This window comes from Pipistrellus hanaki (genome assembly GCF_964339955.1).
Source record: "Pipistrellus hanaki genome assembly, chromosome: 4".
NCBI lineage: Eukaryota > Metazoa > Chordata > Mammalia > Chiroptera > Vespertilionidae > Pipistrellus > Pipistrellus hanaki.
The window spans coordinates 21,588,687-21,612,702 of NC_140506.1; the positions used below are offsets into that span (position 1 = coordinate 21,588,687).

The 24,016-nt window shown below is 45.5% G+C and overlaps 1 protein-coding gene across 2 annotated transcripts in view; it reads left to right on the forward strand.

Moving 5' to 3' along the window:
* PDZD2 (PDZ domain containing 2) overlaps positions 1–24,016 on the forward strand; it is a 309,850-nt gene that overhangs the window by 31,071 nt on the left and 254,763 nt on the right. Inside the window, exon 2 of one of the 2 annotated variants that reach the window (XM_084882595.1) lies at positions 16,326–16,414. The exons of the other annotated variant lie outside the window; for it this stretch is intronic. The gene's annotated coding sequence lies outside the window, so the exon portion shown is untranslated. The remainder of the gene's footprint in view (positions 1–16,325; positions 16,415–24,016) is intronic. 2 annotated transcript variants of the gene reach the window in all.

Genomic DNA, 24,016 nt, shown 5'->3' on the forward strand with positions numbered 1-24,016 from the left:
AGACCCCACCCCTATGAGACCTCACCCCTGTAAGACCCCACCCCTGTGAGACCCCCATCCCTATGAGACCCCACCCCTGTGAGACCCCCATCTTTATGAGACCCCACCCCTATGAGACCTCACCCCTGTGAGACCCCACCCCTGTGAGACCTCACCCCTGTGAGACTCGCCATCCCTGTGAGAATCACCTTTGTTGTGATGATGGCTTCATGAATTTATACATAATGTTAAAAATTTTCAAATTGAATGCTTTACATATGTGCAGTTCATTGTATGCCAGTTATACTGCGTGCTGCAAGTCGGATTCCCTGGGAAACTCCAGGGCATATCTCATGATCAGGCCCCATGAGAGGCAGGAAGTGGAGCTGGGCTGCCATGCTGTCTCAGCCAGGGTCTCGGCCAGAATCTCAGGCAACACCTCTGAGTTGGGATCCAGGAGCTGGGCCTCTGTCCCACTTTGGAAGCAGCTGCAGAGGGAATTCCCTGGGAGCTGAGGGCACTCCTTGGCTGGGCTTCAGTCCTGTGTCACAGCACTCCCTGTAGTCCGGGTGTTTTAAATTGTGTTTCTTAATTTTACTTTAAGTTATGTCAAAGGGAAAATTAACTAGGATCCTGCCTCATTAGGCAACCCTTTTTCTCCTCCTCCTCTTCCTCCTCCTCCTCCTCTTTTCCTTCTCCTCCTCCTCGTTTCCTTCTCCTCCTCATTGGTGATGTTTAAAAAAAAAAAATGTTGCCCTGCCAGAATGTTTGAGGGGAAGAGAGGTGGGCAAGGTGGTGGGCAAGATGGTGGTCTCCAATTACAAAGCCACTGTTCACTGAACTGATCAGGAGAGGGACTCGGCCTTATCTTCCCATGAACATGACTTTACAGTCTGTTCAGGTGCTGCTGATTTTCATTGCACTTGACTGAAAGATCTTTGCTGGTTTGGCACAGATTCCAAGGTTTCTTCTGGAAAGCAAAATATTTTTTTTTCCACTTTTGCAAAGCAGCTTATGCTAAAAGACATTTCCAGTAGCTTATGCTTTCAAAAGTTTTCCTCTTGAAAACTGAGGATATTAAAAAGTGGATGAAGCAGCTGCTCTTTCAAGAGATGTTGTGTCTGAGGACACTTGAGATTCATCACAGGTATCTTGGGGTGTTGTGACCTGTTATGACACATGTCCTTGAATTGTGAGGGAGTGTATTGTGTTGTATTGAATTGTATTTTTTGGTTACAAGCACTTAGGCAGTGCTAACTATATGCCAGGTATTGTCCCCATGGGTTTATAAATACAGCATTAGTTCATTTAATTTGCTCTGTCTAGCATCCCTTTTTACAGGTGAGGAACAGGTATTTTTGACCTCCAGCTAATGGGCTGTACATTTGGAGTGTCAAGTACTTATATAGATATATTTATTTAATTTAATTTAATTATTTTTTTAATTTTTATTTTTTTAGCTTCTGAAAGTCAAGAATTTTTTTATTAAATTATTATTTTTTTACATATACCTTTGCCCCCCTCCCATATTTATTTAATTTTAATTTTTAAAATATATTTTTATTGATTTCAGAGAGGAAGGGAGAGAGAGAGAGAGATAGAAACATCAATGATGAAAGAGAATCATTTATCAGTTGCCTCCTGCATGCCCCCACTGGGGATCAAGCCTGCAACCTGTGCCCTTGATCAGAATGGAACTCGGGACCCTTCAGTCCACAGGCTGACGCTCTATCCACTGAGCCAAACCAGCCAGGGCTCTACATATTTATTTTTAAGCTATTTCCTCTCATAAATAAATATGAACATTTTGAAGTTTCCTCTTTTTATTAAGTCTCTTAGGTCTCATAGTTCCGAGGCATCAACCAAGGATTGTTAAACTCACCTTCAAGGGCTCTGTGGAATACGTAAACTTAGATAAACACCCAAAATGTGTAAAATGTTGTCAAATCCTCAATTATCATCATACCCTTAAATATTCAGCTCTAAAGATTTTAAACATATCTTCCACACTGGCATGTATGGTGGTCCGCGGACCACTGGAGGTCCGTGAGGTCCGAAAGGTTGGCGACCGCTGTTCCATAGCATCTTTCTTAGATAACTGACAGAATTATTTCATGTATTTTATGTTTATAATGTGCTTTGAATTCATGAGTTGATGGAGATTTGTCAAGTTCCCATTCGTTCATTCCTTCATTCACTTATCGTTGGAGCAGATGTCTTGGAAAAGCTGAATGGAGGGCGAGCCTGGAGAGGAAAAGACCTCCCACTGGCCGCCTGTCAGCAGACTTTGCGTGGGTCCTAGGGCACAAGTCTGTTGGTGACTCCGGCTTCCTTTCATAGCCGAGCTTCTTGTCAGATCGAAGGAATAGGGCAGGTGTTGGGAATCTGCTTTATCATTATACATTATATATTATTATTACATGTTGCAAACCTTTGCTTTGCAGACAGTTTGAGAGAAAGGATTCCACCCATTCATATCATCAGAGAGGCAATCAGAATAGTGCAATGTCCAAATCAAACCTTCCAGGCCAACTGCTAACAGAAGGTAGAGTGAGCTGGCTGTGGATTAAGCCCTCTGAGGATTGGGAAGAATTTGCTCTTAGAAAACCTATTTTTAAAAATCGTTCTCATACATGTCAGCCTGGGGAAGGTAAGTCTTCCTGTGCCGCCTGGAACTGACCGGCATGCCGTCCGTTTCTTGCGGCCAGACCCTGGTGGTGCACACACACAGGCAGATGGGAGCGAGCCCATGGCTCTGCAGCCGGGGCCTGCCAGGCGTCTCATCTGGATGTGCGAGCTTAATGACTCTGCTGCTCTCTGGAAACACATGCTGCTGGCTTGTCCTTGAAATCCCTGACCAGGCGCCAGGCTTTGTAAATACCTCCTGTTGTGGGCGCAGGGGGCCTGTGCCTGGGCTGGCAGTTTGTCTCCTGCAGTTTGGAGAGATCACAGTGGCAACCGGTCCAGCCTGTGCTTCTCCAGCTCCATCTTGGCTTCTGAGACAATAGTTGATGTCTGTTTGGGGAGCTGGCCAACTCTGAGCTCTTTCCCAGGATTTCCCTCTCAAGGACAAACCTGCAAAATCACCACCACCATCCATGAAAATGATTTTGCTTTATCCATAAACGAATTGATAGCATTGCTAGGCTATCACTAAGTGCTTCTGAATATGGAGCTACCACTTGGGTGGAAAATTACTTGTTTTCTTTCATGTGATAAATGTGAAAGGTTTCAGACTGTTGGTTTATCGATACTTATCTATTTAATGAGCTTTTAATTCTGGAATAATTTTAGACAAACAGAAAAGCTGCTAAGATTGCAAGAGTTCCCGTATACCCTTCACCCTGTTTCCCCTATTGTTAACATCTCGTGTAACCATGGTGCACATTTCTATGAACTAAACCACACGCTTTATTCCGATTTCACTAATGGCCTTTGTCTGTGCCAGAATCCGATCCAGGATACCACAGTGCACTTAGTAACATCGCTGTTTAATATCAGAATATCTTAGCTCGGGGCATTAAAAAAGCAAGATCGTGTTGATTATGGGGTTCTCCTACAGGAGTACACTTTCCCTCTCTAATAACAACTAAGACTTGACTGTCATCTGTCATCTTGGGTTGTGGACAGCAGATGGTATTGACTCACTTGATATCATAGCTGTCACAGAAATTTCACAGGACTTGTCCAGCTTGGATGTGAATCCAGGGACCTCTATTTGCCGGCATACCTCAGAGATATTGCGGGTTCAGTTCCAGACCACTGCACATAGCGAGTCACAATCCTTTTGCTGGTGGTGGGTCTTGCTTTCATTTGTAAAAACGCAACATCTGTGAAATCCAATAAGGTGAGGTGCAATAAAACGAGGTATGACTCTATTTGTGTTACACCCTCTAGAAACCAAAACTCCAGGGCTGGGTGAAAAAGGTGAGGGGATTAAGAAAAAAACAAACACAAAAACTCATAGCCACAGACAGGAGTATGGTGTTTACCAGAGGGAAAGTGGTTTGGAGGAGGTAGAAGAGGGTAAAGGAGGGATAGAAGGTGATGGAAGGAGATGTGAATTGGGGTGGTGAGCACACAGTACGATATATGGATAAATTGTACATCTGAGATCTATATTATTTTATTAACCAATGTCACCCCAATAAATTCAATAAGAAAAAATTCTAAAAAAGAAACCAATGCTCTTTGAGCTTCATGTTTCTCGTGTAGTATATAGATTCTCTTTACTCTCTCTATATACTTATAAAACATGTATAAAATAATATGTATATAATATATATGTGTCTGTCTCGCTATCACTGCTTTCTTTTCCTACCTTGTTGGATCACAAAATGCTATGTGAAAATTCTTAATAACCGTTTAATTGAGTTCTGGGTTTATTTTCCCTCCTGCATGGATGACTAGGACTAGCACATTGTCAGTCCTTAGGCAGTGTGTGTGTGTGTGTGTGTGTGTGTGTATAAAACACATGTACATGGCTTGGACATTTGGAAGTTTCAGAGCAGCTAAGCCTCAGAAGCCTCACAGACGAATTGTGAAAAAATTTCAAAACTGGAAAACTCTTTCCAAAATGAGTCCTTATAATACAACCTGTACCCTAAAATATGGCTAATTAGACATTTAAAAAAGATATTTCTAAGCTGATTGTAGCAACCTTTTGAATCCAGGAGTAGATGTTTTTTTTTCTTGATCATTTGGACTTCATTAAACCTTGCCTCCCGTGTCCTGGCCCTGGGACCATATGGATAAGCTTGAGTTATTCGGCATTTGGTCAACCCTGTCTCCTGCAGCCTCGGCCTGGGGCACCTTATCTCCTGCCCAAATGGTAAGCACTCACATCGAAGCCCATGCCCTGCTGTGACTCCTCTGGTGCTCTTGGGGTGTCTGAGGCTCTGGGTACACATGGAACCTCCATTTGAAAAACCCAGCTCCTCTGAGCCTCAGTTTCTCCCTAGAAGGCAACAGTAAATTTCAAAGTCTGCAGGAGGGGCGCTTACTCCAAGTAAATGTATTGTAGTAGCATCGTTTAGATCCCTTGACCGGGACAGAAAATACAGAGTAGAGGACCAAAGGAAGGGTGTAATTTTTTCTGGAACACCACATTCTTTCTTCTCCCTGAGTCCCACGGAGATAATTATACGATTGGAAAATTAGGCCTCAGAGGAAAGTTTAAAGGAACTGGGGTTGGTGAAGGCTGAGGAGGTGAGAGAGAGGGGTAGAAACGACGGGCTGATGCTGCTGTTGGGCATGTCGGCACTTCCTGCGGGTCTGAGGAAGAGGAGAGCCACTCAGGCTGGGTCAGAGGCAGGGAGGTTAACCATGGCCGTGAGAGGGGTCCACCTTCGAATAAAATGCTCCCGTGTCTGTGGGCACTTCTTTAAGTTAGAGTCTGCAAGGCCAATGCTAATAGGTGTATTCCCGCCACGGTGTTACGTCCACAGTCAGGACAGACTGCCCCTCTGGAGGGTCTCGGTGCCTGAGTGACCCACAGCCTGGCTTCCCATAAAGGCATTTCATTGGGAGAGGTGGAATTCCTATTAAAAGCAAGGCTTTATTACAACAAAGAACACTTGGCGCTAACTGATACTCTAAATGTGTATTTAAATAACGTGTGTAATTTTAAAGGTTGAGAAATGTAAAAATAAGGGCTCATTGGGTACTTTCCTTGTCCATTTAAAATTCTTAATAACCATTTAATTGAGTTCTGGGTTTATTTTCCCTCCTGCATGGATGACTAGGACTAGCACATTGTCAGTCCTTAGGCAGTGTGTGTGTGTGTGTGTGTGTGTGTGTATGTATAAAACACATGTACATGGCTTGGACATTTGGGAGTTTCAGAGCAGCTAAGCCTCAGAAGCCCCACAGACAAATTGCACACAGGCCAAGACATTCCATTTTCACCACAAGCTGCCTTACTCCTTGAATCCTTATTCCTCTCCTGCCTTTCCCCTGGCTCTCTACCCATGAGCCGAATAGAAAGACCCCCTTCTGCTCTTGTGTGAGTGTGCATTGAGACTGCAGGAGTCCCATAGACTCTCCCTGCGGATCAGATGCAAGTCCTTCCTCTTTTTCCAGATATGACCAGTGCCCGGACTTTATCTCTTTGAGGTGATCTCCTGCCTGACCCCTACCATCTGGTGTTTGTGAGCAATTTGCATCAGCCCTCAAGTTTGCTCCTTAAACACCCTCCTTGGCAGCTCTGTAGCTCCTGCAACTTTTACAGCTTTGCTTTGGGTACAGGCTGCTTCCAGCAGAGTCTGGAGGTACAACATCTCCGATCAGAATGTCATGGGGGGAAAAGAATTAGACACAAGGTTATAAGATTTTCCTGCTGATTTAAAGTGACTTGTCTACAGACCTGAGAGCTGTTATATATTGATATACACGTATTTACTCAGACAGATAATAAAACACAAGAAGTTCTGTACTCTGATGCTTTTTTGTGCGTGTATCTTGGAGCTAGTTTGCTATCAGCTTATAAAGGTTACCTTTGCCTTTTGTATCATCTGCAAAGTATGGATTTTGATCATCTATTTAACCAGCCCTCCGTTGAGATATACTGTTGTTTGTTTGTTTTTGATTCTTTACTGCCGTGAGTATGCAGTGCACATCCTTGTACATACCATTTCTCCCATGTGTATCTGTTGGGTAACTTAATACAGATATTAGGATTACCAGAACAAAGGACACATGCATTGTGAATTTGATAAACACTGCCATATTGTCCCTAAGAAAGGTTGCACAAATCCCCCCCTCCCCCCCGTCAAAAGGGCCATATTGTATGTACATGCACCAATATTTAAAACATTGTTTTACCACTTTGGAAATTACTCTGCTCTGAGTTTGATTTTGGAGTTCAGCTCCGTCCTCATGTGGCAGCCACCTGCCTACCACCAGCTCTTCCGGACATCTGACAGGAATCTCCAGTGATAAGTAGACAGGCTAATGGAATCCTTGATTTCCTGCTGTCACTGCCAAGCCTGCTCCTGCTCATTTGCTCTTTCTCTGTAAATGGCACATCCTCTACCCAGTGACTCAGCCCAAAACACTGGGCGTAATCCTGGGTTCCTGTCTGTATTCCTTCTTCCCGCCTAACCCATAGGCTAAATGGCATTGTGTCAACACCGTATCCCATATCAGACCACTGGTGAACATTTCTACCATTTCCATCTGGTTTGTGCCAACATTATCTCTTGGGTACACCACTGCTGAGGAAACCCAGAGCTGCATTTCTGTTCTTGTATTTGTAGAGCCCTCTCCCTACATGGTAGGCAGGATAAATTGTTACAAATGCTCCTCAGATCAGCACTCCAGACTAAAACCCTCTCATAGCTTTTCATCTCAATGATGTGAAAATCCTGATTCCTCTGGCCCTCCTTGTCTCCCTGGCCTTCTTCTCTGTCACCCACGATCTTCTTTCTGTCTCTTGATCACTTGAGGCTCATTTCAGCCTCAGGGGCTTTGCTGTTTCTTTTCTGCTTGCTTGGAATGGGCACCCTCTAGGTCTTTGTCCTGGCCAGTTCCTCGGGCCTCAACTCCAACCTCACCCTCATCACTCTTCCTCATTGTCCTGATTGATTTTCTCTGCATCACTTCTCACCACATTACTTTTCTTATTCATTTACTTGTTTGAAGTTTAGAGTTTTTCTTCTTTTAGGTGCTGATTTCCAACATCCTGACCAGTGCTTGGCACATAGTAGGCACTCGAGCCTGTTTTTGGAATTTTATTTTGTACCATTGCCCTATCTGTTGTTCTCCATTACTAAATAGTTTTAATTATTGTAGCTTCATAATAATTAAATTGTAAGATCAGGCTTTCTCTGCCCTAACTCCCATCACCTCCTTCTCTTTCATAAATTTCCTAGCTATTTATGTTTATTTTTCCAGAGGAACTTTCTAAAAGTGCTCCTTGTTGGTATTTTAATTGGGTTCACGTTGAATTTATAGATTAATTTGGAGGGGAGGGAACTCATTGAACCTCTTTGTCTAAAAGTAAGTGAAACCTTTCCCTTAACCTAAAATATTCTCCTATCTTTCTATAATTTAAAAAAAAAACATTTAATAGGTAGTATTTTAAACATCCACAAAAGTAAACATACTCTGTTTAATAGAAAGAGTCCAAATGGCCTCAAGACATAATGCCATTATTATACCAAAAAACTAACAATATTTCTATATTGATAATTTTAAAGTTATCCACTATTAGGTCAGTCATGTTTCTTACTAAATATCATTATATCAAAGTTTAAAAAAATCATTTTTAGTTTCTATTGAAAATAGGGATATTGCTTTCCATTGTATTTTTCAAACAGTTATTTTGATATTTATTGAAACTTTAACAATATTCATGTATTAATTCTGTAATCTGTCACACTGTTGAATTTTCTTACTGTTTCCAGACTTTCCTAGTGGTTGCAGTGCTCTTGAATCTGGGCTGTCAGGGCCTATACACTCAGAGTCCATGCACACCTGCCATACCAGGGTTGTGGACATGGTGCATGAGGCTAAAGGAACTCACACAGGCTTTTAGATCCCAGAGATCATTTGGGAATTCATTTGAGACATAAAAATAGACAAAAGTTATACACCCTCACTGACAATGCATAGGAAGTCCATCAGCAAGTCCACACTAAGTCACCCAGTTTCAAGAAAGCCTTCCGAGTACAGGAGGTCACACCAAGGTCAGACTCATCAGTAAATGGTTCCCAGGGGTGAGAGAAGCACAGCAGCTCATTCAGCCTGGACCTGCACGTCCAATTATTCATGGGGACCCCAATTCCTCATTCAGATGTGCTTCAGAACTCAGCTTTGTTATGGATCTTTAGAAAGGTCACACAATGCATATAATCTGTTGTATACCATTTCCATTAGGGTTTGGAGTAGCACTTCAAAATCAAATGAATTGATGTTTCAGCAGAAAAATACAAGAATATCACAAGAGTAGGATGAAGAAAGACTACAATTGGCCTCAAGACAGTTCAGATCAGCAAAGTTTTGCTGTCAAATGCCTTACAAAACAAGCTCAGTTGCGAAAGTTCTTTGGATTTGGGGGTTGCAAATACGAACTGTGGACCCATGTAAGCAAAGGCCCTGGTGAGACTCAACAAGTCCTTGGGGAGGCAGTAAAGCGATTGGCAGGGCTGGCCCCTTCTTATGGGATTGGCTGGCTTTGACTTAATTGATCTCCACAGAACATGCCTGAACCTTAGGCAAGCCCATGCTTCTTCTATTTTATTTTACAGATAGGAAGGGAGATGGATAGAGAGCTATTGTAGAAACATCGATTAGAGAGAAACATCGATCAGCTGCCTCCTGCACAGCTCTACTGGGGATGTACCTGCAACCAAGGTACATGCCTTTGACCAGAATCAAACTTGGGACCTTTCAGTCCATAGGCCGATGCTCTATCCACTGAGCCAAATCGGTTAGAGCCAGCCCATGCTTCTTTATGCCCCTTATCCTCCTCACTATTCTACTCTCACCTCCACCCCCCTCAACCTTGTAGCTAAACCCAAGGAATTAGTGCTGAGCCTCTGGCCCACTTTTCCCGACCAGGTGACCAGGGCGGGCGCTGAGCAGGCCACAGGCGCTGAGTGCTGGGACACCCATGGGTTGACAGCTGTCATCTCACTCCTGGATCCTGAGGGGGACCCCTCTGAGGTGGGAGGTGGTAATGACCTCTCGGGGCCCCACCCTTTTCTTCGCAATGAAGATTGAACAAGCATACTGCAAAGCTGGCGTAATATTTGCTCTACCTGAGGGAGTGAGGTAGTTAGCTGGGTCACAGCAAGGCAAAGCTACTCTCTCAGCAGTTTCTGTTGAGTGTACAGCCTCCCTGGGGTAATTAGTATTTCTGGTTACCCAGGCAGCAGTCCTGAGAGCATCAGGCCACTGCTCTTTCTGCGTGGACTGGCCGGGGCTCAGGAGCTGCGCGGCCCCGCATCGGTGGGGTTCAGGATGGGCTTGTCCAGACCCATTTCTAAAGGCAGCCACCTCCTGCGTGAGGTATGTCGCTGTGCAAGCGAAACTGTGGGCCAGGCCAGCCAGTCCTCCCATGCATGCGGTGTGTCTAATTAAACGAGCGAAAGGTAATGCTGTGAAATTGAGTCCTGCAGCCCCGCCCCTCCTGGCTGGGTCTGCTGAGCCCTGTGGTGGTTGATTGCATTGCTGAGTGGAGCACCTCCCTTCTGCTGCTCCCCGTGGCTGCAGAAGGCTCGGGGATCTTCTCTGGTGTTCTGCTCTCTGGGCCAGGGAGGCTTCTGGAAGGTTATGATGTTCTCTCCTGTGTGTGCAGTTTATCTTCATCTCTCCCAAAGGAGGACAAAAGTTCCAGTAGTCATTGCGGAGGCGTCTCTTGGTGGGGTGTTGGACTCCACGTCCATCCTTAGAAAGGAGAACAGGAAATTCCCGTGGGCCCCTCCGAGCTATTTAGGTGCTGGCAAACGCATCAGAATGCAGCTCAGGTCATTCGAAACGCCGTCCCGCGGCCCCACACTGAGTCATCCCCTGACTTTTGGAAAGAGCGAGCATCAGAGATAACTCTGGTAAAAATATCATCGTTTGGGATCAAAAAATGAGTTGGACTCCCCTGTGCCAATTCTTGAGGTGGTTGCAGTGAAGTAAGACTCTGTCAAAGCGTTTCTGGTCTCCTTGCTGGAAAGAGCAGACCAGATGGGATGGGGTTTCAGCAGAGTCCTCAACGACCCTGGCAAGTTCCTTCATATTATGACGCCTTAGTTTGCTCATCTGTTAAATGGAAATAACTCCTGGAGCTGTTGGCCACCTTGCAAAGTGCCTAACACACTGCCCGGTGCCCGGAGCACGATGGTGGAGGCTCGGTGTGTGCACAGTACGGTACCACCTGGGATGATGGTGGAGGAGTGGTGCCCAATGGATTCCTCTCCCGGGGCTGTCATAACAACTGGGTGCCTCAAAACAACAGATATTTATTCTCTCCCAGCTCTGGAGGCCAGATGTCCAAAATCAAAGCCTTGGCAGAGCTGGGCTGCCTCAGAAGGCTCTCGGGGGAGGATCTTCCTTTGCTTCTTGTAGCTCTGGCTGCTGGTTGCATTCCTGGCTGGGCAGCGTCATCCCAGGCTCTGCCTCGTGGTCCCATTGCTTCCTCTCCTCCTCTGCCTTATCCTCTGTGTGTCCCGTTTTACTCTCCCCCTGCCTCTCAGTTGTAAGGATATGTGGGATTCCGTTTTAGGGTCCATTGGCATAACCCAGGCTATGTGCATCTTCTCAAGATCCTAATGATACCTGCAAAGACCCAGTGTTCTACCAAATAAGGCCACACTCACAGGTTCCTGGGATTAGGATGTGGCTATAGCTTTGGGGGGTCCACAGTCCCACCCACTCCACTTAGTAAATGGGACCTGTGATGATGATGATGATGATGATGATGATAATGGCAATGACAATACAAATCAGTAAAGAAGTGCAGGCAAGTCTGAGGGTTTGTGGGGAGTGGTTAGGGTGGTGCCAAAGAGAGGATTGGGCTCTGGCCTGACTTGGTTCCTACCCTTCACTGCATTCTGGACAGCCCCCGTGGCCTTCTGCCCCAGGTCTGCTAGCCCTGTGCCCTTCCTCACACAGTGGCCCGCCTCCTCCGTGAGGCGCGGGGCCTCCTGTGAGGGCTCAGCATGATGACATTTCCAGCAGGCCCACCGCCTGCAGCCAGGCCCAGCTGAGAGGAGCTGTGATGCTGTGCAGGGTCTGGTGATTGCATCCAGATAGTCCCGGCTGCCCCTCAAACCTTCTGAGGTTATGCCGCCTATGTCCAGGCTGCGAGGCAGCGTTTCCCCCAGGCCTTCCCCCCAGGCTGCTGCTGGAATGGCACCCCTGCAGCCGGAAATGCTGCTGTTCCCCAGGCCCTGCCTGACAGATTTGACAGCTTGTTTGTTTCTTACCTTCAGGCTGGGAAGAGACAGCCTTTGGATCTGGCAGGGACCTTGGTGTGCAGGTGAAATCCCTGTTGCGAGGCTTTGAGTGACAGGGGCCTGATGTGGAGTTAATGGTTGCTGGGGGGTGGAGGGAGGGTTGAATCTGGAGTTGGAGGTAGGGGTGGGGGTGGGGGAATGGAGAAGGTGGTTTGCTTTGTTTTCTTTCTGTCTCCTGCACTGAAGAAGCTGTGGGCCTGGCCATTCTTTTACAGCCCCCAGCAGAGAGCTCTGAAGCCAGGAGTTGCTTTCCTAGCAAAGTTCAGATGGCACTGGAGAGAAATTGCTCTCAGGTTGCTGGCTCATTCATCCTACACAAACAGTGTAGGGACAGGGGTTTCGGGGACCTGGATGCTAGTCCCACTTTTGCCCTTCTGGTCAGAAAATTTGGAAGAAGTTGCTTAAATGCTCTGAGTTTCCGATTCCTTTTGGAAAATGAGAGACTTGGAAAGCTAACTCCAACATGCTGTCCCGGTTAGAGGAGCAAATGGGGAGGCCCCCTTTTTAAAAAAATTAAGTGGATTGGGGTGACATTGGTAAATATGATCATATAGGTTAGGTTTCAGGCACTGGTTTCTATGTTACAAGATCTGTATGTTGCACCGTGTGGCCACCACCCAAAGTCAAATCTTCTCCTGCCACCATATATTAGAACCTTTTTCTGCCCCACCCCCTTCCCTCTGGCAACCACCACACTGCTGTTTGTGTTCACAAGTTTCAGTTTATATCCCACAAATGAGTGAAATCATATGGTTCTTAGCTGTTTCTGACTGACTTATTTCACTGAGCATAATGTTCTCAAGGTCCATCCATGTTGTTGCAAATGGCATTATTTCATCTTTTCTTATGGCTGAGTACTATTCCATTGGGTATATGTAGCACATCTTTTTTCTTTTTTCTTTTTTTTCTTTTTTTTAATTACTGATTTCAGAGAGGGTGAGAGAGAGATAGACACCTCAATGACAGAGAATCATTGACCGGCTTCCTCTCTCGTACACCCCTACCAGGGATCGAGCCTGAAACCCTGCATGTACCCTGACTGGGAATCGAGCCATGACCTCCTGTTTCATGGATCGAAATTCAACCACTGAGCCATACCGGCCGGGCTATACCACATCTTTTTTATCCAGGCCTTTATTGCAGGACACTTCGGTTGTTTCCATGTATTGGCCACTACGAATACTGCTGCAATGAACATATGGGTGCATATATCTTTGCGAACATATGCTTTCTAGTTTTTTGGGAATATACCCAGAAGAGGAATCGCTGGTCGTATAGTAGCTCTATTCTTAACTTTTTGAGGAATCGCCAGATTGCTTTCCATAGTGGTTGCACCAATCTACATTCCGACCAGCAGTGAATGAGGGCTCCCTTTTCTCCACAACCTCTCCAACATTTGTTATTACCTATCTTATTAATAGTCGCCATTGTAGTAAGTGCACTATTGTAGTTTTGGTTTGCATTCCCCTAATTTCCAGTGAGGTTGAACATCTTTTCATATATCTATTGGCTAATCATATGTCTTCTTCTTTTTAAAAAAATATATTTGATTGATTTTTTTTACAGAGAGGAAGAGAGAGGGATAGAGAGTTAGAAACATCAATGAGAGAGAATCATTGATCAGCAGCCTCCTGCACACCTCCCCTCCCCCCCCCCCCCCCCTACTGCAGATGTGCCCGCAACCAAGGTACATGCCCTTGACTGAAATCGAACCTGGGACCTTTCAGTCTGCAGCCCGATGCTGCATCCACTGAGCCAAACCGGTTTCGGCTATTCATATGTTTTCTTGAGAGAGGTGTATTTTCAGCTCTTTTGCCCCCTTTTTGATTGGGTTATTTGTTTGGTGTTGAGTTCTCTGAGTTCTTTATATATTTTGAAAATTAAACCTTTGTTGGAGCTACTGTTTACAAATATCGTCTCCCATCTTGTTGGCTGCCTTTTGTTTCGTTGTCAGTTTCTTTTGCTGTGCTGATGCTTTTTAGTTTGATGTAGTCCCATTCGTTTATTTTCACCTTTCCCTCCCTTGGGAAGGGCCTTTTTGAGACGGAAGTGAAACCACATAACTGTCAGATTGAATATTGTTTTTAGGGAACATGTGGGTAACTCCTAAATCATGCGTTTGTAATGATGGTTACATTTAAAATGTCAAAAACAAAAACAATGTTTGTTTGAAAAGCCAGAAATTACATAGGAAGTCTTGGCTGACATGAGCTCTTACAGGGTAGAGGTTATAACTTTTGCATCTTCTCATGTTTACTCATCGGGCTTACTCTGTCAGTGCTGAATGACTCACCTGCTCAGCCTGCTGTCGAACCTGTGAGATGAAATGAGACTGGGCACTTCCCTTTCGTGCTGCTGGTGGCCCTTCCCGCCAGCATGCCATGCTCTTCCATGTCCCTGCAGGCTATGCCCTTAGGCAAGGGTGCCTTTATTTATTTTATTTGTTTTCGTACATTAAATTCCATTTATTTTACAGAATGCACCTTGAGCGCGGGGTTCTCAGAGAAGCATTCTCTGGTCTCTCAGGCCCAGTTGTTTCCCTCCTTCCCAGTTGCTTCCTTGAGCTGGGCTAAGGTGAGGACAGGGAGGCCCTCGCCTTAGGCTCAAAGTAAAGGGGCACTAACATATGCAGTCACCAAGAGAAATGATATTTTGGTGCAATCGTTTAAAATAATGAAATGCAGCCGAAGCCAGTTTGGCTCAGTGGTAGAGTGTCGGTCTGCACACTGAAAGGTCCCAGGTTCGATTCCGGTCAAGGGCATGTACCTTGGTTGTGGGCACATCCCCGGTAGGGGTGTGCAAGAGGCAGCTGGTCGATGTTTCTCTCTCATCGACGTTTCTAGCTCTCTATCTCTCTCCCTTTCTCTCTGTTAAAAATCAATAAAATATATTTAAAATAAAATAATGAAATGTAATGTAACAAAGTCTACCTTGAACTAAATATCAACATTTGGAAATAAAGACAAAATCCGACCCTGTCTTACACAACTCAGCCTTAGTCACCTTCACCTGTCCCAGTCCTGTCCACAGATCTTGTCTTTATTTGAAAATTTGACTTTCTCTGTCTTTTTGCATTAATTTTGATGTTATGAAACACTTCATTAGTCTTTTTTTTTTTTTTTTTTTAAATATATTTTATTGATTTTTCACAGAGAGGAAGAGAGAGGGATAGAGAGTTAGAAACATCGATGAGAGAGCAACATCGATCAGCTGCCTCTTGCACACCCCCTACTGGGGATGCGCCCGCAACCAAGGCACATGCCCTTGACCGGAATCGAACCCGGGACCTTTCAGTCTGCAGGCCGACGCTCTATCCACTGAGCCAAACCGGTCCCGGCCACTTCATTAGTCTTGATTACTGAGTTTTTTAAGCCCCTAAAAAAGTGTGCTGGAGGCCCTGGTGACTCCCTGTGCATATATCACCTAAGGTACCCATGTCTCACTGGAGCCTAAACTCTTTTAGGGCAGGGATAGTGTCTTTCTATTTCTTTGCAATAAGGACTTGTTTGGCCTCTTTAGTCACCCTTTGATTTTAGCTGCCTCCTGTCTTGAGATTCTGCACAATCCAGCTTCAAAAGCATTTGGTGAAGGGAGTGCGTTTTACTGAAGATTTCATGGGGAAAAGAGAGAAACTTACTATCTTCAAAATCTTACTTAGACATTTTCTCATTCTCTTCTCCAGAGTTCTTCTCTCCTGCCACATACCTTATATTTCCTTGTCACTCTTCATTTCCACATCCCTGATCAACACAAATGCCCAACTACTATTATTGCTCCTTAAGATTTCCTCTTGAGTGGCGGTAGGGGGAATAATGGGAAGATAGTCTTAATTGTTCATACTGCCCCATATATACAATGCCTGCTACCTAGAGGGGCTCAGTGAGTGACTGATGAATGAATGAGTGAGTGAGTGAATGAACAAGTGAATGAACAAAGATTCTATTAAGAGAGTTCTTCCACACCATCTTAACTGAGCCCAAAAGATTAAACTTGGGGGCTTTGGCAAGTTGCAACGTTTCTCTCACTGCTTTCTTTGAACAAGGGGTAAATTTCCCTTAGAAACCTGTCCTATGAAGTGTCTTAGCCTCAGCCTCTCCCTTCCTCATCATCTGTCCCCAGTTCTGGGCTCTTCTTACCCACAAGCACTGATGAGAAAGACAATAGTGGGTCCCGGGTGAGCCTACATCCTGTGTTGGGGGAGCTCTTTATTCCTCTCACCTCTCAAAGGCTGGAGTGATTCTGCTTGATGGTCAGAAGGATCCTTGAACCCGGGCCACAGAGATTCCAGAACAGGACTGGGTGTGTCATTGTGATTGTACTCACAGGGGCATAACTCTGCTGCGGCTCAGGGAATGGGTCCTTTCTTAAGTATAACACAGTCATTGTCAATGTTTGCAGGCTAGAGAAGCAATTCACGGAGGAAAGTTTGGAAAATAGAAGAGAATATGGAGGAGATGAACTGATCACCTGGAGTCTTGTCCCTGGAGGTAACTGTTTCCATTTTTCATGTTCTCTTTCAGACTTTCTTCTGCTTCTCTTTGCAGAAAATGGTGATCTTCAAAGTGGGGAAGGCTGGGGAGAGCTTTTCTTTTTTCTTAAAAAAAAAAAAATATATATATATATATATATATATATATATATATATATATATATATATATATATATATATTATTTCAGAGAAGAAGGGAGAGGGAGAGAGAGATAAAAACACCAATGATGAGAGAATTATTGATCAGCTGCCTCCTGCACGCCCCCAACTAAGGATCAAGCCCGCAACCCGGGCATGTGCCCTGACCGGGAATCAAACTGTGACCTCCTGATTCATAGGTCAACACTCAACCACTGAGCCATGCCAGCTGGGCTTACTTTCTAATCTGTCCCTCTGGCACCAACCCAATGGGGCAGGGGAAGGAGACTTTGACATGAGCCCTATGAGCTGCCTGTGTTTCAAGTCAAGGAGCCTGAAGACCTTTGACCCCTGTCAGGTTGCTCTGGGCCATGCCCAGTACCTTCAGGTTTACAGTCCGGAAGCGAGCCTTTGCCTCCTTCCCTGTTTCTTGGATTGTGCCTCCCCAGCACGAGCTGTCTGTGTGTGTTGGGAACAGATTTTATCAGGCTCAGACTCTGTTTTGGTAACACTGAAAAAATGGGGGCTGGGTCAGCCCTCGTGTCTGCCGAGTGCTGACCGTGTTACATGCCTAATTGCATTTACCCCTCACAAAACCACGGGCAATGTTATTAGGACCCTGTGTGATGAAGGAGGAACCCAAGGCTCAGGAGGTTAAGCAGGTGGCCCAGGGTAACACAAAGACCACCTGCAAAGACAACAGCCCTGGGTCCTCTGGGCCCAAAGCCCAAGCCGCTCACTATCCCCTTCTTCCTCCCACTGGTTTGTGCAGGGCTGGGATGGCACAAGGCTGGTTTATCTCGGCTTAGAGTATTTTCTGTTCTCTCAGTGGAGAAGACCTGCTCCGGAACATCCCCTGGCTCTGGGCTTTGCTACTTGTGTGCACAAGTTTGCTGTTTTCATTTCTCCATTTACTGATGTTAGAAGTGCCTACTGTGCTCCCCATGCCGACCTGCCTTGAGGGTCAGGAAGTACCGTGATGTGAGGTCCCTGCCTTTGGTGGGTTTATAGTCTGCTGGGGGAGGCAGACAAGTCAACGCCTGTACTATGGTAGCAGCCGTGGTAGAGAGGGCCGGGGGCAGAGAGAAAACATCGAAACACAAAGCTGCCCAGAAGAACGAGGGGTGGGGGTCAGGGATGCTTCCCAGAGGTAGCCATTTCTGAGCTGAAATTTGAAGGCATGGAGGCGTCACACAGCACAAAGTGTCCAGGAAACCACATGTGGTTCGTTGTGGTTAAAATAGAGGGTGAGGAGGGAGGGAGGGAGGACATAATCCAGAGGGCCCAGAGCTGCCAGGTTAGAAAGGGGGTAATGCATGGGCAAGTCTGAATGTAATCCCCCCAACTTGGAAGGCTTTTGAGGATCAGCACTGTGCTTTGGGAAGACCATACAGTGGCTTCTGAGTGGAGGCCGGTCGGACAGGGACAGGAGACAAGAGCCCCTTGGAGGGGGAAGGGACTGGGCCCAAGTCAGAGGAGTGGATTGCACTGGGGAGACGAGGTGCAGACCAGGAGGAAGATTCCAGTCCACACAAAGAGGTGGTGATGAGCTCCTCTCAGGGAGAGGAGAGGGAGAGAGCAGAGATAATGCCTGACCTTGGAAGGAGGAAACAGAGAGAGAGGTGGAGGCCAAGTTTGGAAGGAAGGGGTGGGTACACAGTGGGAGGAGAAGAGCTGAGAAGCCCATGAGTTAAACAGATGCTTTTCAATGGTTGGAAATCTCGGATCTGAAGATCTTTCTTTGATCCCTCTCCCCTTGCTCCCTCCCTGTGTTCCTAGGCCTTTGCCCCCACCATGTCTCCAGCTGTCAGTCCTGGCTTTTGGAGGCCCCTGGCCTCATTCCTCTACGCTCTTCATCTAAGCCAGGGTAGCAGTATAAACCCCCAACATACCTGAGAAGGGGGATTTTCTTTTCATTTTAGACATAAGGAAACAGAATCCCTCCCCACCGCCAAAAACAATTTTTGTGCTGCTACATATCAGTCTCCCAGAAAGGAAGGGTGAACCCATTGCCCAACCAAGCGGGGGAGAAGGGAAAGTGGGGGGAAGATGAGAGCACGATGATCACCTCATTCTAGTGTGCCAGCATTGTCCTGCATCCCCGCAATCGGAGCCCCACATCCCAGCACCGGGAACCCCACATCCCAGGAGACACTCCAGACACTTGGGAAACCTAGATGGCTGGTCACCTTGGGTGAGGAAAAGGGAGGGAATCTTCCCACAGTGTTAGGAGGGAGACATGCTCTCCGGTTGGGCTCCCATCCTCCAGGGTGGCGACAGGGCCACAGGCTCCCAGTCCCTCTGGACCTGGACACAGGAGCCAGGTCACACATGGGCTGCCTCTGAGACTGATGTGCTGCTTATGCCAGAGCCACCTGCCGTCTGAGCCCCGCGTCCCCGGCTCCTGGGTGAGTGGTGCAGACCCAGTACTGAGCACACAGTAGATCCTCAAAATATCTGTCCAGTGACTGCAGCCCGGGGTAGACACAGAAAGGGGGCAGAGTTGAAGACAAGGGCTTCCTCTTCACCAATTAAATGGCAGCCTCTGGTATACACAGATATCTTCTGCTCACAGTCTTTTCTGAAGATGAAAGCCTTCTTCCCGCTTTCTTTAGAAAAACCCCTACCTGTTCTAATCTCCCCACGCCGGACCACCAGCGCCCGAGGCAGCTTTGATGTCACACATTTGCATCTGGGAACGCAGCTCTGCCCCTCTCTCACGTTTGGAAACCACGGGGATAATGAGCAGATGTTTTTCTAATAACGGGAAGATGTGCGGGCGCTGACACATGAGAATAGTTTCCAGTACTAAGTTAATTAGCAAGCTGGGGAGCCCAGATAAATAAAGCGTTCTGTCTCCTCTGCTGGAGTCTAAAATATCTGATCGGGAGGTTCCCTCCCTTTTCTCCCACCCTCTCTGGCATCAGGATTTGGGGAAGCGATTAAGTGCCTGGTGATCTGCGAGTACGGAGCTGCCTTCCAAGCAGACACAAGGGTTCCTACAGCAACTCCAGCTCAGACACGCGGTCCATTCTCAGTGACTTGCTGGCTGGTTTTCTGTCTCTCCCCACCCTAGCCTGGGCTTACATGTTTTTCACATTGACTTTCTCATGAACTTGATCATAGCATTACTGGGCGTAGCAGGAGGGGAGGCGTTATGGAGTACTACTGTATGCCAAGCCCTCGCTTAGTGGTCTTTTCTTGGTTTTATTAATTTTATCCCATGAAGGAGGCATCTCTGGTACCCCTATTGTGCAGATGGAAAAATTAAGTCTTAGACAAGTTACACTGTTAAGTGGGGAAACGGATTGGAAATCAAGTTTGTCTATTGGCAAGACCCAAGACAAATGAATGAACCTTAGCATGCAGCAGATTCAAATATTCCCTCATTTTATTCATTTTATTTTTATATTGATTCATTTTTGAATCAATATAAAATCAATTCATATTGATTTATTTTAATATTGATTTTTATATTGAGAGGGAGAGGGAGAGAGAAATAGAAACATCAATGATGAGAAAGAATCATTGATTGCCTGCCTCCTGCAAACTCCTACCTGGGGATCGATCCACAACCCCGGCATGTGCCCTGACTGGGAACTGATCTATCAGACTTTGATGCTTAACCACTAAGCCACACTGGCCGGGCTCAAATCTTCCCTTATATTAAAGGTTTCTGTCTTACTTAGTAAGCTCAGGCTGCCTTAAACAAACACACACACACACACACACACACACCCCATAAACTGGGTGGCTTGCACAGCATTCACAGTTCCAGAGGCCAGGCAGTCTAAGATAAAGGTGCCTACAGTTTTGGTGCCTAGTGAGGGCCCTCTTCCTGGGTTGCAGACAGCCGTCTTCTCCTTATGTCCTCACATGGCTTTCCTTGTGCATGACAGGAGAAAGAGAGAGGTACCTTGTGTCTCTACCTCCTTTTATAAGGGCATTACTTCTGTCATGAGTGCCCTTCCCTCATGGCCTAATCTAACCTTCATAACCTCCCAAAGGCCCTACCTCCAAATACTACCACACTGAAGGGTAGGGCTTCAACGTGTGAATTTTGAGGGGGCACAAACATTCAGTCCATGCAGGTGCTACCAAAAACCCTTGCTTGAATTGGGGCTTTTCATTGATACGTGTCGGCTGACAATAAATCTAGGAGTTGGCCTAGCCTCCCAACTCTCTGATCCCACTTTTCCACTCTAGTCCATTAGCCATCTCTTTTCTGCCCTTCTCCTACTCTTCAAATTCTACCCTACTCAACTTCTCTCTTTGCTTTGAGAAATGCTGTTTTCAAGCAGATTGGACAGTCTTCTGGAGAAAGCCCAAGAAGATTATCTCAAACCTCATTCCAGCCAGAAGATCCTGTGTTTCTTTGTAAAATTATAAGACTCAGAGTTTGAGACTTTGAGTTCAATGAGCATGTTCCTCTGGTGGATGGTGTGTTTACTGAATATCAGCGGCTGCCGCTAAACCATGCTTTGAAACAAGAGACATGTGTTTTTAATAGAATTGCAAGTTTTATGCCTTGTTAAAAATACCAATATAGATGCTGGCTGGGGGAATGAGGCGGGATGTCACAGAGCAGCTATGCATTCTCTTCAGGCTCCAGGCGCAGGGAAGAGGAACAGAGGCAGGGTGGCCTGTGCCCTCACATTCACTTTATTTCAGATGAGTATTCCCCCTACCCCCTGTTCCCTTTGGATATGACCACTGCCACTGGCTGGTCTTGTCAGCCCCACCACCCATACGTGGGATAGCAGTGGGCTTCGATCTTTCTGAATGGAAATGTTTATTTCCAGAGAAGCTTGTTCCTTAGTTGTGAAGAGCATCCATTGGCTTTTTGGGAAGCCTAAATTACAGGGCGCTTTAAAAGAATGCAGCCCTTATTACTTAAAGGGATACTTTCTGAACTCTAGGACCAGGGGTGAGGGCCTGACCCCCTCCCCCCCCCCCCCCACACACACACACAGGATAGTTGGCAATCCTTACCCAAAGCAATATCTGTATAAACATAAAGTTCCATCAAGAATTTAACCACCCATATAGATACTGTCATTTTCGAGATATTTCTTTTCCATCTTTTTTCTATGTGTTTGTAGACATGTATATAGAATATTTACGGAATTGAGTGCATATGCTACAGTTTTGAATACTACTCTCCCTCCACCCAATCACACATTGTGCGCTTCTTCCCGTTTCATTAAAGAGCCTTCAAACGTATTTTTTTTAAGTGAATGCATAATTCTCCTTCCAGTGGATGCACCCCAATTGATTCAGCCAGTGCTCTTTTTCTCCAACGTTTTGACTGCAGATTTTTCCTATTATAGAACACACTGCGACATTCTTGTCCTTTACTCTTAATTACATGAATGTTTCTTTTGTTTGAAGTATTGCTTTTCTCCCACGTTAAATGATGGATGTTCTAGCAAAAGAACTCCCCTCACCCCAATTAAGGAACAATGTCCTGTTTTGTGAAGAGGGCCCAGATTTTACAAGTAAAATAGAAAATGAGAAAGCAAGAGAGAATGTTCAAGAGAAATGTTCATACACTACTTCTTCTCTTGTGTAAACCTAGATTGTATTGTGTGGATTAAGAACACACGTTAATGAGTTTACAGTTTACTCCCAAGGAAGCCTGTTTTTCAAACAGAAAAGAACTAGAAAATAACATATGGAAGAATATAACAAGGTGTTCAATTGTACAGTGGATGAATATGTACCGAAGGGAGACAGTAAAAGAAGAGAAAATTATGACATTTTTCTGGCACCATTAAAGACTTTTGGAGAGAGAGAGAGGATTTGAGGTTGATCTTCAAGAGTATCTGGGATTTAAAAAGATAGAAGGCTACATAGTATTGAGCCCTTACAATGTGCTCGGGACTTGATACATATCATCAACTTTTTCCTTATAATGTCCCTGACAATTTATTGTTAAAGCAATTGCAAGGATGGTCCCTTGCAAAAAATATACAGTTCAATAAGACTATAGACTTATATAGTATAAGATTAGAACTATTTACAGCTACAATATGATTGAAATAGGCACATGTTTTAATAAATGTTTTTAAAACAGGCAAAATCAGGACAAAGGAAAATATATGGATAGGATGAATACAGGATGGATTCTTCATCTGTTTTGTTTACTGATGGATTCTATACACCTGGGTTAATGACTGCATATAGTAGATGCTCAATATTCATTGTATTAATGAATGAATGAATGAATGAAAAGGCTAAGCAAAATGTGTGCCATTTGGTCCTGTGTACATTACTAGTGGTGAGATGCAGTTTTGACTCTTTTTAAAAAAAAAATATATTTTATTGATTTTATACAGAAAGGAAGGGAGAGAGATAGAGAGTTAGAAACATCGATGAGAGAGAGTCATCGATCAGCTGCCTCTTGCACACCCCCTACTGGGGATATGCCCACAACCAAGGTACATGCCCTTGACCGGAATCGAACCCGGGACCCTTCAGTCCCCAAGCTGACGCTCTATCCATTGAGCCAAACCGGTCCTGGCCAGTTTTGACTCTTGAGTTTCCTTGTAGACATGTAGGATAACATGTTCAGAAATGGCCTTGATTTCTAAATAGAGAAGAGGTTTAGTAGGCAGTGGGACAGGATTTGGCCCAGGCTGTGTCTTTGAAAAGTGGAGCAGGACTGCCGTGGGCAGCTGTTAGAACGGCCAGCTGCTGAGTGGGTGTGCCAGCAAGGCATATTCTTCAGGTAGATGAGGCGGGTGTGAGGAGCAATGTCCTGATTTTGCAGAGGGCACAGGAGAGAGCTGTAACAGAGCCCAGGCAGAAGGAGTATTTATTTATTTATTTTTAATATATTTTATTGATTTTTTACAGAGAGGAAGAGAAGAGGGATAGAGAGTTAGAAACATCAACGACAGAGAAACATCGATCAGCTGCCTCTTGCACATGCCTTACTGGGGATGTGCCCGCAACCAAGGTACTTGCCCTTCACTGGAATCGAACCTGGGACCTTTCAGCCCACAGGCTGACGCTCTATCCCCTGAGCCAAACCGGTTTCAGCTGAAGGAGTATTTCTTTAAAAGCAAGATACTCCCATCGTTTGCTCTCTGTTATAGAATGAATCATATCCCCCCCCCAATTTTATATGTTGAAGCCCTCACTCCTGACGTGACTACTTGGAAAATGGGTCTTGAAAGAGGTGACTAAGATGAAATGAGACAGGAAGGGTGGGAACCTAATCTGACAGGACTAGTGTCCTTACAGAGGAAGGGACTCCAGAGAGCTCTCTGTCTTTCCAAGAGGACACAGAGGAAGGCCATGCGAGGACACAGTGAGAAGGGGCTTCTATGGCCAGGCGTCTTCCCTGAGCTGGGACTCCCCACCTCCAGAACTGTGAGAAAATGCATTTCTGTTGTTTAAGCCACCCAGTTTGGTGTTTTGTTATGACTGCCTGAAGCTGGCTACTACACACTCCAAA